The sequence below is a fragment of the Furipterus horrens genome, unplaced genomic scaffold (genome assembly GCF_987537825.1).
Source record: "Furipterus horrens unplaced genomic scaffold, mFurHor1.1.pri manual_scaffold_6, whole genome shotgun sequence".
NCBI lineage: Eukaryota > Metazoa > Chordata > Mammalia > Chiroptera > Furipteridae > Furipterus > Furipterus horrens.
Window position 1 is genome coordinate 83,002,561 of NW_028327176.1, and position 17,068 is coordinate 83,019,628.

The following is a 17,068-nucleotide window of genomic DNA, read 5'->3' on the forward strand; positions in this document are numbered from 1 at the left end:
CAACCAAGATTACTCTATCCAACAAAGCTATTATTTAGAATGAAAGGGCAAATAAAGTGCTTCCCAGACAAGGGAAAGCTTAAGGAGTTCATCATCATCAAGCCATTATTATATGAAAAGTTAAAGAGACTTATTTAAGAAAAAGGAGATCAAAATTATGAAAAATAAAATGACAACAAACTCACAACTGCCAACAACTGAATCTGAAACACAGAAGCAGAAACATACTATCAACCAACTAGAACAGGAACAGAATCATTGATATGGAGATCATATGGAGGGTTATCAGCAGGAGGGTGAAGGGGGAGAATACAGGAAAAGTTATAGGGATTAAGAAGCATATTGGTAGGTATAAAATCAACAGGGGGATGTTAAGAATAGTATAGGAAATGAAGCAACCAAAGAACTTATATGCACGAACCAGGAACATGAACTAAGGGGGAGAAATTGCTGGAGGGAAGGGGGGTACAGGGCAGAGGGCAGAAAAGGGGAAAAATTGGGACAACTGTAATAGCATAATCAATAAAAATATACTTTAAAATATAGCCAAGAATTAGAAATAGCCTAAGTGTTCATCAGTAGATGAGTGGATTAGAAGACAGTGGTACATGTACACAATGCAATACTATACAGCAGAAAGAAAGAAGTAATTCCTGCTTTTTGCCATAGCATGGGTTGACCTGGAGAATATAATGCTAAGTAAAATAAGTCAGTCAGTGAAAGGCAAATATCATATGATCTCACTTATAAGAGGAATTGATGAACAAATTAACTAATGAGCAAAATTGTACCAGAAAGGGGAGAGGGATGGTGGGGACTGATTGAAAGAAGGTGAAGTGATTAGTTAAAGAACATACATGAAGGACCCATGCCCATTGATAATGGAGTGGAGATAGACTATGGAAGTGGGGGATGGGCTGGGTTGAGGGGGGTGAAGTGGGAAAATGGGACACCTGTAATAGCACAAACAACAAAATCAAAAGTGTTAACAAGAAGATGAACTTGCTGCTCTCCATGCTCCTCTTTAGAAAGTGTCTTCCTCAATCTTACCGCAAGATCCTATTATGAAATTGGGACAAAGGTGGAGACTTTTCAATTGTATTGAAACAAATTTTCATTTGCTGGATAATTGCAAGTAGGATGGCTGAGGGGATGAGAAAAAAGGAGTCCAGGGCTCAATGGAAAGACCTTAAGAAAGGACTGGACACCGTGTCCAGTAATATCCAGGAAGGACTCAATGAAAAGTTATGCTGGCCTTCCCCCTGGGTCTGGATCTTTGGCTTAATTGTTGAGAAATCATATGTATGACTGTTACAGAGAAGGGGTCCCCAAATTTCCAGAGCCTGCGGTTTGGGAGTGGGGGAAGGGAACAGCTTTCAAGATGCCTTTGCATATCTATGGCTGGTAGCTAATGTCTTAGTTATGCAAATGGTTTGGTTCTTTCAAGGTCCCAAGGAGATAGGAGGGGATTTGACTATAGAATAATGAGGAAAGAGCATATGGTCGTATGCAAGGTTCTGTGAATGGTCAGAACCAGTTACCTGCCCACTGCATCACAGGCCGCAGTCAGGGATTTACAAATAAGAAGACAGCCATTTTGCAGGGAGAGCACCATGCAGTTTTAGAAGGAAAGAGATCCACACAGCTCTGAAAGGGCAGAGGGAGATTCATGTGGTTTTGAAAGGGAAAAGGAATAGCCATGCAACTTTGAAGGGAAAAGCAGGAGAGAACCATGTGTGATTTAGTGCAACATGGCACATGTTTTCCTGGACTGTTGTATGGAGGCTGATGACATTGTACCCCAGATCCTGAAGGGGACAGCTGACAGATAAGGGATGGGGAACTATTAGGCTTGGTTTTGGTTTATACCCTTTGGGGAAGCAAGGGAATTGCTGGGTCCAATGGGAGAACAGGGCTCTGCGCTGAAGTGCTCACTGCCCTCGCCACATTGGAGTATTGTAAATAAAGACCTGTTTTCCTCAAAATTAATTTTTGGTTTTACACCAAGGCACCATGTGAAAGAACCTCCTTTTGCTCGGTGACACGACCACTGGACACTGCCTGGAGTTGAGTTTAGTGGCCATGGAAGGGTGCAGGAGGCTGCTTCCTAGCAATTTGTTGGGTGCAGATCTCTGAAGAGATGCTGGTGGTAACCCAGCATTGCCAGCTTGGCACCCACAGATGGTGGCTCTGTGCGCAGAGAGATTTTACAGCACCCAGAAGATTTTCCCTGAGAGATCTGGGAGCTGAAACTCAGGCTTGGTCTGACAGTACGTCCTACACATCCTTTTAATAGTCATTTTTTGGACTTCTGTCCAAGATAGAAGCATAGACAGACACGATGCATCTCCCTCCACAACTAAGAAGGAATACAACTACCTCAAAACTAGAGACAACTGGAAGTTCCAGAAAATTGAGCTGCATGGAAGTCCAACAAACAAAGATATGAAAAAGAAATACTCATCCAGACAGATAGGAGGGGTGGAGCCAGGGCGGAGAGAATGTTATATGGTGGCAGAAGCAGCAGCAGCAGTAGCAGGCCAGTGGAAAGCACAATCACACATTTTTAAAAGTCAGGAGGGACACCAGGGGAGGGCTCCCAGCATGAGACAAGACAGCATAACTCACGGTCCCAGCATTGGGGAAAATAAAGCCTTATTGCCTCTGACTATGCAAACCAGTGGGGGTTGGGGCAGAGGAAGAAACTGCTGGTCTCTCAGTAGAGTCCGCTTGCTTAAAGGGCCCCCATGGTCCTAAAACATCCACAGACACACCCACCCTGGGAACGACGGCCATGACAACATCTACAGAGGTGCCAGTCCCATACAAAAGTGGGAGAAATGCCTGGAAAAGGGGAGAGTGCTGAGCAAGCAGCATTGCTCCCTCTCAGACCCCTCTCCCACATACAATCCCACAACGTGGTGAAACAGGCCACCGTGTATTGATGAATACCTAAGGCTCCACCCCTTACAACATAACAGGTGTAACAGCTCTACCTAAGACATGGAGATAAAAAACACAGGAGCCTGTAAGAATGAGGAGACAGAAAAGTATGGCCCAAAGAGGGGGAAATATCAAGGTTCCAATGGAAGAACTAAGGGACAAGGAGATAGCCAACCTAACAAATGAGACGATAACCAACCTAACAGATGCAGAGTCAAGACACTGATGATAAATATGCTCACAGGCTTGACAGATATGCTTAAGTATGGTAAATGCACAAGGGAGGAAGTGAAAGCTCTGCTAAATAAAACAAAGAAAAATCCACACAAAACCAGTGGTGAAGAGAAGGAAACTGGGGTTTAAATCAATAAGGAAGAGAAAAATAGTCAACCGGTACAGAATGAGGAAACAAGAATTGAAAAAAATGAGGAGAGGCTTAGGGACCTCTGGGACAACTTTAAACGTGCAACATCAGAACCATAGGATTGCCAGAAGGAAAAGAGAAAGAGCAAGAAATTGAAAACTTATGTGAGAAAATAATGAAGGAAAAGTCCCCATATTTGGTGGAGAAAATAGACATACAAGTCCAGGAAGCACAGAGAGTCCCAAACAAGCTAGACCCAAAAGGGGCCACACCAAAACACATCATAATTAAAAAATCAAAGGTTAAAAATAAAGAGAGAATCTTAAAAGCAGCAAAAGAAAAGCAGAGAGTTACCAACAAAGGGGTGCCTATAAGGCTTTCAGCTGATTTCTCAAAAGAAAGTTTGCATGCAAGAAGGGACTGGCAAGAAGTATTCAAGGTGATGAAAAGCAAGGACTTACAACTAAGATTACTCTATCCAGCAAAGCTATTATTTAGAATGCCAGGGCTGATAAAGTTTTTCCCAGACAAGGTAAAGCTTAAGGAACTCATTATTACCAAACTATTATTATATGAAATGTCAAAGGAACTTAATTAAGAAAAAGAAGATCAAAACTATGAACATTAAAATAACAACAAACTCACAACTATCAACAACGAAATCTAAAAAATAAAAACAAAATCCAACTAAGCAAACCGGAATAGGAACAGAATCATATGTATGAGGATCATTTGGATGGTTAGCAGCTGGGAGAGGGGCGGGGGAGAAATGGAGAAATGGTGGAGGGATTAAGAAGCATAATTAGTTGGTACAAAATAGACATAGAGAAGTTATGAATAATATAGGAAAGGGTGAAGCCAAAGAACTTGTATGTACAACCCATGGACATGAACTAAGGAGGGTGGAATTGCTGGAGGGAAGGGCAGTACTGTGCAGAGGGGAGCAAAGTGGAAAAAACTTGTGATACTGTAACAACATAATCAATAAAATATACTTTTTTAAAAATCTCATTTTTTGTCCTCCCAGTCTATGCATTATAAGTAAATAGTCTTTATATTATAGTTTATTTTAAAGCTCATATTTTGCTGCTCCCTTTTCTCAATTTTACCATTTGATTTCCTCCTCTTATTTTTTTTAATTCTATATTCTCTCTTACTACCACTCATTTCCAATCTTCACTCATTTTTTCTCACCTCTCCAGCCTTTTCTTTTTCCCATCATAAAATACACTTACTCTCTCTCCACCTTGATCAATCTGTGATGTTCCTACAACTTTATTCATAGATCTTCACTACTCCAGTATTTCAAATCTCAAATCTTATCATTCATCTCTCCTAATCCATCTGTACCTTCTTCCAGCCCTTTCCTTCTTTCATTTAAATTTGAATTTTTCCCTGTCTTAGCCAGATTTTCATTCCTCACTTTAAGTATTCCTTCTCCCTCTATGATCTCAAAATCACTCCCTTTGCTCCAGACATCTCTTAAGCTTCTCTTTCTTTCTTTTTTACCTCTTACTCCCATTCCACCTACATTAATTTTAGCTCATAAGTTACTGTTAGTGCTGTAGTGAAATTTTTTCTCTAATTTGGGGCCTTTTTTTTTTCTTATTTGTCTTCCTTATTATTATTTCTCTCTCTCTCTCTCTCTCTCTCTGCATTGGTTCTCTCACATGGTATATATATATGTTAAAAATTCTGCTTAAACCTAATACTATACATTTTCCCTCTCAATTCATTCTGCCTTCTTCCCTCCCTTTTTAATATATGATATAAATTTTACTTTCTTCTCTCATTGCCTTGTCCCTACTCGCTACTATTATTTCTCCTCCCCCACCCCTCTCAAAAATTTTTATTCTTTCAACTCTTATTTGTTTTTCCTTTCTTATAATAGTCTCAGTCTCATTACATCATTATTAATCATGGCACATTAGCAGTTGATATGGTGATTGAGGGTGGGGGATATCTTTGTGGGTATGGGATTCTGGCCTGGGAAGGTGGCTTTCTTTTAGCAGCAGCTCAACAAGTGTTTACAAAGTGAAGTGGGCAGAGTGCCTCTCATTCAGCTAGATGGAGGGAAGAACCCACCAAAGAGCAATACAATAACAAAGAAAACCCAAATACAACCAGATTATCCAAATAAAAAGCATAAGGGCATCCCAAGAACATCAAGTTGAGGAGATCGTGGAGTCTGCACCACTGAATCCCAGAGAACTCCTACCACAGAAAGTCACAACACAAAAGCAGGAAGTTAAAGCAGATCAATGTAAGGAGTAGAAATAAACAAAAAGAGCCACATAAAATGGGTATACATAGAAACAACACCCAATTGAAAGGAAAGGAAGAATTCCCAGGAAGAGGGATAGATGAAATAGAAGCAAGCAAACTATCAGACATAGAATTCAAAACGATGGTAATAAGGAAGCTCATTGAACTCAACAAACTCAGAAAAAAACTACAATGAACTCCAGGGGAACTACAAAGAACTCCAAGGAAACTACAAGGAACTTACTTTGAACCACACCAGCATTATAAAAGATATAGAAACTATTAATAAGAGCCAGGAGGAAAGGAGGAATACAATTTCTGAATTGAAGAACATGGTAGAAGGAATCAAAAGCAGGCTACAGGAAGCAGACGATCAGATTAGTGAGCTGGAGGACAACATTAAAAAACAAAAACAAAAAAAAAAAACCAAAACTGTGCAACAAAATGAAAAAGACTGAAAAAGAATGAAGAGAGTTTAAGAGAGCTGCAGGACAACATGAAACATAATAATATCTGTATCATAGGAATACCAGAAGGAGAAGAAGAGGAGCAAGGGATAGAAAACCTGTTTGAAAAAGTAATGACAGAAACTTCCCTAACTTGATGAGAGAAAAATCCCACAGTCCAGAAAGCACAGAGAGTCCCAATGAAGATGAACCCCAACAGGCCCACCAAAGACACATCATAATTAAAATGGCAACACACAAAGACAAAGAGAGAATCCTAAAATCAACAAGAAAGAAATAGCTAATAACATGGAAGGGAGCTCTGATAAGGCTATCATCAGATTTCTCAGAAGAAACACTACAAGCCAGAAGGGAATGGCAAAAAATATTCCAAGCAATGAAAAACAAAGACCTACAACCAAGACTACTCTAGCCAACAAGGCTCTCATTCAAAATGGTGAAATAAGGAGTTTCCAAGACAAAAGAAGGCTAGAAGAATACATCTCCACCAAACCAGCATTTCAAGAGATGCTAAAGGGTCTGCTTTAAGAAGATGAAGAAACAGAGAGAGACAGAGAAGAATACAGGTACAAAGGGATAAAATGACAATGAATAAGTACCTATCAATAGTAACCTTAAATGTAAATGGTCTAAATGCTCCAATAAAAAGATATAGGGTAGCTGACTTCTGGCCAAGATGGAGGCCTAGACTGACACGCTCCATCTCCTTCCACAACTAAGAAGGAATACAACTACCATAAAACCAGAAATAACCAGAAGTTTCAGAAAATAAAGCTACATGGAAGTCCCACATATGAAGTTATAAAGAAATGGTGCTCATCCAGATGGGTAGGAGGTGCAAAGTCAGGGTAGAGAGGTCAAGCGGTTGGCACAGCAGCTGCCACAACAGCAGCAGGAGGGCGGTAAGCGCAGACACCCATATTTAAGGCGAGAAGCGCCAGGGGAGCATCCCCAGCTGCAGACCAAACCTGTCAGCTGACAATTCCAATGCCGAGGAAGGCAGACCCCCATTGCCTTGGACAGTGAGGGCCGGAGGGGGTGGGGATGGAAGAGGAGGCATCTGGTCTCTTAGCGGGGAGTGAATGGCAGGAATCCATCTTGGACCCCCACCCCAATACAAAAGGCCACAGAATGGTGAGAGGGTCGCCTGGTAGTGACAAGTGCATGGGGCTCCACCTCCTATAGCATAGGAGCTCTGACAGCCTCGCCAGGAAGCAAAGCTAAACACAAAACTGTCAGTATGGCACAGATCATGATAGAGATCCCAGTGACACAGCTGACCAGCCAGCAAATATCTAATCTAATGGAACAGTAGATAGGAAATCTTTCTGAGGCACATTTCAGAGCTTTGGTTATACAAATGCTTACAGACCTAACAGCAGATCTTAAACAAGATGGGGAAGGAATAAAGGCTAGTTCTGCTGAAACGAATGAAAACACATAAGAAACTAGTGGTGAGGAAAAGAAAACCAGGGATCAAATCAACAAATTGGAACATAGGAAAGAAACAAACAACTAGTGAAGAAAGAGGAAACAAAAAGTGAGGAAAATGAGGAGAGGCTCAGAAACCTATGGGACAGCTATAAATGGGCCAGCATCTGAATCACAGGGTTGCCAGATGGTAAAGGAGAACTAGAAGTTGAAAAATTATGTGAAAAAATAATGAAGCAAAACTTCCGTAACTTGGGGTAGGAAATAGACTTACAGGTCCAGGAAGCACAGAGAATTCCAAAAATACTGGACCCAGGGAGAACCAGAACAAGACACATTATAGTCAAAATGTCAAAAATTAAGGTTAAAGAGAGAATCTGAAAAGCAGCAAGAGAGAAGAAGAGAATTATGTACAAAGGGGTTACAATAAGTCAATCAGCTGATTTCTCAAAGGAGACCCTGCAGGCAAGAAGGGACTGGCAAGAAATATTCAAAGTAATGAAAAGCAAAAACCAACAACCACGATTACTCTATCCAGCAAAGCTGTCATTCAAAATAGAAGGGCAGAGAACAAAGTAAAACTGAAGGAGTTTATCAGATCCAAACCACTGTTATGTGAAATGTTAAAGGGACTTATTTAGGAGAAAGAGGATCAAAACTATGAACATTAAAATGAAAACTGTATCACAACAACCAACAACAGAAGCTAGGGAATTGAAACAAAGGCAAACTAAGTAGGCAACGAGAGTGGGAAAAGAATTATAGGTATGGGGAACATTCTGGGGAGAGGTCAGTGGAGATGGAGAAGAGGGGAAAGGGGGGGCGAGGGTACAGGAATTAAGAAGCATAGTAGGAGGGAGCAGAGTAGATCGGAGGATGCTGAGAAGAACTATATGCACAACCAATGGGCATGGGCTAAGGGGGGAACAACTGAAGGAAGTGGGGGTCACTGCATGGAGGAGAACAAAGGGAAAAGAAATTGGGACAACTGTAACAGCATAATCAATAAAGCATATTTTTTAAAAAGATATAGGGTAGCTGAATAAATAAGAAAACATGACCCATATATATGTTGTCTACAAGAGACCCACCTCAGAACAAAAGATCTACACAGACTGAAAGTGAAGAAATGAAAAAAAATATTTCAAGCTAATGGACATGGAAAAAAAAGCTGGGGTAGTAATACTTATATCAGACAAGACATATTTCACAACAAAGGCTATAAAAAGACAAAGAAGGACATTCATAATACTTATGGGAACAGTCCATCAAAAAGACATAACCCTTATAAACATAAATGCACCCAACATAGGAGCAACCAAAAATATAAAGAAAATTTTGAAGGACTTCAAGAAGGCTATCAACAGCAACACATTCATAGTAGGGAACTTTAACACCCCATTGTCAACAATGGAAAGATCTTCCAAGCAAAGAAACACCAAGGATATTGTAGCAATTAAGCCAAAGGGACATAATTGATATATACAGAAACTTTCACCCCAAAGAAGCAACACATACATTCTTTTCAATTGCACATGGACCATTTTCAAAGCTAGACCACATGATAGAACAAAACAAGCCTCAACAAATTCAAGAAAATTGAAATCATATCAAGCATCTTCTGAGATCACAGTGGCCTGAAACTAGAAACGAACATCAAGGAAAAACCTCAAAAACATTCAGATTCATGGAGACTGAACAACATGCTATTAAATAATGAATGGGTTAACAATGACATCAAGGAAGAAATAAAAAATTTCTGAAAACAAATGAAAATGAACACAAAACAGCCCAAAACCTATGGGACACAGCAAAAGCAGTTCTGAGAGGGACGTTCATAGCAATACAGGCCTACCTAAAAAGAGCAGAAGGATCTCAAATAAACAACTTAATCCTACATCTATCATACAAGAACTAGAGGAGCAATAATGAACAAAGCCTAGAGCAAGTAAAAGGTGGGAAATAATCAAAATCAGAGCAGAATTAAATGACACAGAGACAAAAAGAACAATTCAAGAAATCGATAAAATCAGGAGCTGGTTCTTTGAAAAGTTAAACACAATCGACAAGCCTTTAACCAGGCTCATCAAGAAAAAAAAAGTGAGGGCCCAAATAAACAAAATCAGAAACTAAATAGGAGAAATCACAACCAGTACCATAGAAATACAAAGGATTGTAAGAAATTACTATGAACAACTGTATCACAAGAAATTGGACAACCTGGGTGAAATAGACAAATTTCTGGAAACATATAATCTCCCAAAACTGAATCAAGAAGAAGCAGAAAACCTGAATAAACTAATAACAACTAGTGAAATTGAAGCAGTAATAAGAAAACTCTCGGCATGCAAAAGCCTTGGACTAAATGGCTTCACTGGTGAATTTTACAAAACATTTAGGGAAGAACTAACTCCTATCCTTCTCAGACTGTCCCAAAAAAATATCCAAGAGGAGGGAAGACTCCCAAACTCTTTTTATGAGGCCAGTATTACCCTAATTCCAAAACCAGGGCAAGACACACACACACAAAAATCTATAAGCTAATATCACTGATGAACATAGATGCTAAAATCCTCAACAAACTATTGGCAACATATTAGAAAGATCATACACCATGATCAAGTGGGATTCATCCCAGGGATGCAAGGATTGTTTAATATTCACAAATCGATAAACATAATACACCACATAAACAAAATGAAAGACAAAAATCACACGATCATATCAACAGATGTTGAAAAAGCATTTGATAAAGTTCAGCACCCATTTATGATAAAAACACTCAGCAAACTGCATAGAGGGAGCATACGTGAACATAATAAGGGCTACATACATGAAACCTGACACCAACATCATACTCAATGGGCAAAAACTAAAAGCTTTCCTCCTAAGATCAGGAAGAAGATAAGGATGTCCACTCTCTCCACTTCTATTCAACATGGTTTTGAAAGTTCTAGCGACAGTGATCAGACAAGGAAAAGAAATCAAAGGCACCCAAACTGGAAAGGAGCTCCTAAAACTGTCATTATTTGCAGTCAACATGATGGTGTACATAGAAAACCCTATAGACTCTTCGAAAAAACTACTTGACCTAATAAGTGAATTTAGCAAAATAGCAGCATACAAAGTCCATATTCAGAAATTGAAGGCATTTCTGTACACCAACAATAAAGTATTAGAGATAAAACTATAAAAATATCCCATTTACTATAGCAACAAGAAAAATAAAATACTTAGGAATAAACTTAACCAAGGAGATAAAAGACCTGTATTCAGAAAACTACAGAACACTGAAGAAAGAAATTAAGGAAGATACAAATAAACGGAAGCATATACCATGTTCATGGATGGGAAGAAATCAACATCATTAAAATGTCTATACTACCCAAAGCAATTTATAGATTCAACACAGTCCTTAATAAAATACCAATGGCATACTTCACAGACCTAGAACAAATATTTCAAAAATTTATATGGAACCAGAAACAACCCCAAATAGCCTCAGCAATCTTGAGAAAGAAGAACAAAGTAGAAGGAATCACAATACCTGATATCAAACTATATTACAAGGCCATGGTAATCAAAACAGCCTGGTATTGGCGTAAGAATAGACATATAGATCAATGGAACAGAATAGAGAGCCCAGAAATAAACCCAGGTCTATATGATTAACTAATATTTCACAAAGGGGGAAGGAGCATAAAATGGAGTAAAAATAGCCTTTTCAACAAACGGTGTTGGGAGAACTGGACAGGGATATGCAAAAAAAATGAAACGAACACTAACTCACACCTTACACCTGAATAAACTCATATGGATAAAAGACTTAAATGTAAGCCATGACACCATAAAAGTCCTAGAGAACATAGGCAGGAAAATCTCAGATATTCCATGCAGCAATGTTTTTGCCAATACATCTCCCAGGGCAAGGGAAATAAAGGAAAGAATAAACAAATGGGACTACATCAAACTAAAAAGTTTTTGCTCTGCTAAAGAAAACATCAGGCCTGGCTGGTCTGGCTCAGTGGATTGAGTGTCGTCGGCCTGTGAACCAAGTGTCGCTGGTTCGATTCCCAGTCAGGGCACATAACTAGGTTGCACGTCAGGTCCCCAGTTGGTGGCAAAGTGAGAGGCAACCACACAGTGATGTTTCTCTCCCTCTCTTTCTCCTTTCCTCTCTCTCTCTCTAAAAATAAATAAACAAATAAACAAACAACTAAATAAATTAAAAAAAAAAAGAAAACATCAGCAAGATGAAAAGGGAACTAACTATATGGGAGAACATATATTTGCCATGATACCTCAGACTGTTACAGAAACAGGGGAGTCCAAAAATCCCCAGAGTTTGCTGCTGGGGGATGGGGAGAAGTAAGCAGTTTTTCAAACGCTTCCACATGCCTGAGGCTGGTGGCTACTGTCTTTCTTATGCAAATGGATTTAATGCATCCAAAGCCTCAGGTAGATGGGAGGAGTCTTGAACCAGGGGACGGTATGGAAAGCACACAGAGCCTACATAGGGGTCTGTGGGTGGTCAGAGCTGTTTGCAGCGTCCACTGCGTCAGATGACGCAGTCAGGGATATATAAGCAGCTACAGACATTTTAGCTCTGACTCTCTCTGGCTCTCGCTCGTGCTCTCACTCTGAGACTCTCTCGCTCTCTGACTCGGGCTCTCACTCGCGCTCTCGCTCTGGCTCGCGCGCTCTCTTGCACACTCGCTCTCGGGGTCTCGCTCTCACTCTCGTGTGCTCCCTCCACGTGGCTTGGTGAAGGGGCCTTCTCCATGTGGCTTGGAGAAGGGGTCTCCAGGCTGCGTTAAGAGGCTCTCGCCATGCGGTTTTGAGAAGGAAAGGAGATCCGCGCAGTTTGCAGGAAGAAGACAGTTTGCAAGGAGGCTGAGAATCCAGGTGGTTCTGCATTGAGAGCTGGAGGGCACCACAGCACAGAAAGGACCTCCCCAATCAGATTGAATGATTGGCAGCTGCTGGTAAAGCTGAACTGTGTTTGGAAAGTAGGGAAACGGTTTCTCTGACTTTCCTAAAACTAGCCTGGTTTGGAAGGGGGGGAGGCAAGGATATGTGTTTGTGGGTATTTTAAAGAGCATAAGACTTAACAACAGAAATCCGCAAATAACTAAATCTATATAACTGTTAAATAAACAATTCTTTTTCTTTTCACCAAACTCTGGTATTGAGAGTTATAATTTTGGCGGCGGGCAATCGGGCCCCTAACTAAAGAGCCCGTGGGTTTGTTTTCAACTGGAGCAGCCCAGGGGTTCTGTAACAAGACTAGTGACTGATCTCCAAAATATATAAAGAACTTATATGACTCAACACCAAGAAGACAGACACTCAAATTAAAAAATGGGCAAAGGACCTGAACAGACACTTCTCCAAGGAGGATATACAGAGGGCCCATAGGCATATGAAAGAATGCTCAACATCACTAACCATCAGGGAGATACAAATTAAAACCGCAATGAGATACTGCCTCACACCAATCAGAATGGCCATCATTAACAAATCAACAAACAAATGCTGGCAAGAATGTGGAGAAAAGGGAACCCTAGTGCACTGCTGGTGGGAATGCAGACTGGTGCAGCCACTGTGGAAAACAGTATGGTATTTCCTCAAAAAACTAAAAATGGAACTGCCTTTTGATCCTGCAATTCCACTGCTAGGATTATAACCGAAGAATCCTGAATCACCAATTCAAAAGAACCTATGCACCCCTTTGTTTATAGCAGCACTATTTACAATAGCCAAATGCTGGAAACAGCCTAAGTGCCCATCAGTGCATGAGTGGATCAAAAACTTGTGGTAAATTTACCTGGTGGAATTCTATGCAGCAGAAAGAAAGAAGGAACTCCTACCTTTTGCGACAACATGGATGAAAGTGGAGAGTGCTTAGTGAAATAAGCCTGTCAGCAAAAGAAAAATACCATATGTCTCAACTAATACAGGAACATAATGAACAGAACAAATGAGCAAAATAGAACCAGAGGCATGGAAACAAGGAACAGACGGACAGTGACCAGAGGGGAGAGGGGTGGGGGAGAAGTTGGGAGAGAAGAGGAAGGATTTAGTCAAGGAACTAATGTAAATAACCCATGGACACAGACAACAGGGTGGGGATTGACTGTGGGAGAGGGAGGAGGTGGGCAGGGCAGAGGAGAGTAATGGAAGAAAGACGAGACAACTGTAATAGAATAACAATTAAAAAATAGGAAAAAACATAACATAGCTATATTATGTATTAATGTAGAACTATACATTGTTATATAAACAACAAAAGAAGCAGAATATTGTTTATATTATTTGTGTATGAAATGTATTTTACACAGTATCTGGATAAGCTTATGCAGTACTGTTACTGAATAGTCACCTGGGTAAGCCACCATTTATTGAGTGCTTAACAATTTCACACAGGGACAGCATGTTAACTAGCAGGGATATTGATGTGTTTACATTATGTGACTGCATACAGGACTGTATCAAACATGAAAAGAGGTGCAAATTAACAAAATTACTGAGGAGTGAAATGCACACAAGAAACAACTGGAACACACTTGCAAAATCCCATAAGATATGCTAAACAAAATCAAACTAACATTAAACTGCCAAAGGAAATAAATTACTCTGATCACACAAGCAGTTTCTCCTTTGACACAGTTATGTCATGCTCCATGCCCAACACAGACTGGATGCTCCTACACCCCAGCTTCCTGTAAATGACCACACCACTGATTTCATTCTTTCTAGTGGCTCCTATCCCCTTCCCTTGTTTACTTTACATCACCTTTGCCCAAAGGTCAGTCATCCAAAGAATCCACTGCCTTAATTCCAGGAATTCACATCCTTTCCAGAGATCTGAGGGAGTCAAGGGCATGGAGGTGAATGAGGTGTCTTCAGACATGCATAGTATAGTCATTACAAGTACCTGGAAAAGCACTTACAGGAAATTTTTAAAAAGCCCTGACCATTGTGGTTCAGTTGGTTAGGCATCATCCCACAAAGTGAAAGGTCCCTAGTTCAATTCCCAGTCATGGCACATGCCTGAGTTGCAGGCACAGTCCCCAGTTGCGGACGCATGAGAGGCAATTGATCAATGTTTCTCTCACACATCAATGTTTCTCTCTCTCTTCCTTCCTCCTTTCCCCTCTCCCTATAAATAAATAAAATATTTTTTAAAAAATGTTATGCCCTGACTGCTGTAGCTTAATTGGTTGGGCAGTGTCTGGTAAAGCAAAACGGAATTTCCAGTCAGGGCGCATGCCCGAGTTGCAGTATTGATCCTGGTTGGAGTGTGTTCCAGAGGCAACTAATCAATGTTTCTCTCTCACATCAATGTTTCTCTCCCTCTCTTTCTCCCTCCCTTTCTCTCTCTCTAAATAATATATATATAGAGATATATAACATATATATATAAATTAAATAGTTTTAAAAAATACATTTAAAAAAAAGCACATTACGAGAAGTTGGAAAGCCTGGATTCAAATCCAGTTCTACCATTCCCTAGTTGTATGACCTTGAGCAAGTGACTTCTTTTGTGTCTCAGTTTTCTCCTCTGTAAAATAAGAGTGATAACAGTTTAACATCTGTTTTAATGATGTGAGGGTAAAATGAGGTAATATATGTGTGGCAGGCAGTTAGACAGATACAAGCAGAGCAAGGACAATAGAGAAAGTCATTAGGGTGGAAATCCCTGGGTGCCTAACAATGCGCAAAACTGGAAAACGAGGACCTCAACCCCCAGGGTGACCTTTCCTCTCCTAGCATATGGCTGGTCATGCAGTTTTGGCCCCCTGATTTTTCATATTGCTGGTCATGCAGTCCAGACTCTTCTCTGACTTTTCTGCCCCTGGTATGTTGCTAGTTATGTGGGTTAGACCTCCTTGGAGGGGGTACAAACAAAGAAGGCAGAGAACAGCTCTTAAGCATTAAGTACCAAGACAAGGAGATTCTGACCTGCATCAAATATATCTAGGTCTCAACTGCATTTCACCTCCACACCCATAAAAGCAGCAAATCCAGACAAGTGTGCCCAGACTGACATAAGGAGTAGCTGCATTGACTAATGACCCCCTACCCTTGCACCAACCAATCAGTGGAGACCACAACCCTAAAAGGACGCACCTAGAAAGCTGATGATTATTCTGTTGAGATCCTCCCCTGAGATCTGCACCTTTAAAAGCTTTTAGGAGGAAGGACCCAGCATGCTCTCCCTCCGAGGAGCATGCAGGAGCCTTCCTCCCAACTCAATTTCCCCCCTGGGGCATTACATTTACTCTCCATTTTTCTAAGCTCCAAGGACCCTTCTTTTGCCTCTGTAACTTGTTTCTTGAGCCCATTTCTTCTTCCACTCACTCTTCTACCTCTGTGACATTCTGAATACATTTTCTCTTATAGTTAGTCTTGGCCCTGAACTCTTTCCTAGCTAGACCTCAAGAGCACAGTCTGACTGTACCGATCTAACACCTGGTGCCATTATTGCCGCTAACACATTTAAACAGCTCAGAACAGTGGCACATAGAAACGTTCAGTCACATGTTTTGTGGTATTTGTGGGTGTTTTTTTTTTCTTTTTTTCACAGATGCTGTGATTTCTCCAAATTGATTTTGATTGTCTAGCTTCTGATCCTCTCTGCTCCCCTAACCCTCCACTCCACCCCAATCTCTCACTCAGCTTTTGACACATGGACTGGTGCTGGATGATTTTAGTACCCTATGACTCCCAAACACTGCTCAGGAAAGCACCTTGTGCAGAACACTCCTACCTAAACATGCATCATAAAGGAAGAGCACTGCAGGACATTTTAGATTTGGAAGGAGAGAATTCCTACTTTAGAGGAATTCAGGTGTGCACAGAGGCTCCTCTTTCTACCTGACTCACCCCTCCTGACCTTGATTTTTACCTTCACGGCTCCAGCGTATCCAACCTACTTGTGCCCAAACTATAGCTGCTTTGCAGGGAGAAAGAAGAAGCAACTCCCAGCAGACTAGAGTCTGTCTTTCTAGCCCCTGGTTCTCATCACAGACAAAAATATATGTCCAGTCATATTCCTAGCCCTTGAATGGTAATTTTTTGTGATCATGGGAAGTCTATATTTGTGCTGTCCAATGTGGTAACCAATAGTCATATGTGCTGCTGAGCATTTGAAACACTGCTAGTGCAATCAAGGAACTGAATTTTTAATTTTATTTAATTTTAATTTAAATGGCTACTATAGCTAATGATTACTGCATTAGACAGCATGGTTTAAATGGTCTGTCTGACACATTATATTATTATTATTTAATGAGACATTCTTGCTTTAAGATTAGGAAATATATTTTTCAAACTTGTTGCTGATACTGGTCTTGTCCTTCAGTAAGCTGACCTCAGGAGGTAAGAAAAAAAATCATAGTTCCATTCCAGATCTCACTTTCCCCTATGACACTGAGGAAATCAGAGAGTGATGCCAAGGCTAGAGGGATGTGTCCACTTACCGGCTTTGTCCTCATTGGCTATGTTGACTGATAGCTGTTGACCTTGCTAATCTTCTATGATTTCATCTCTATGCATAGGTGGCCATAAACCCCTGATGTTCAATTTGTGGAGT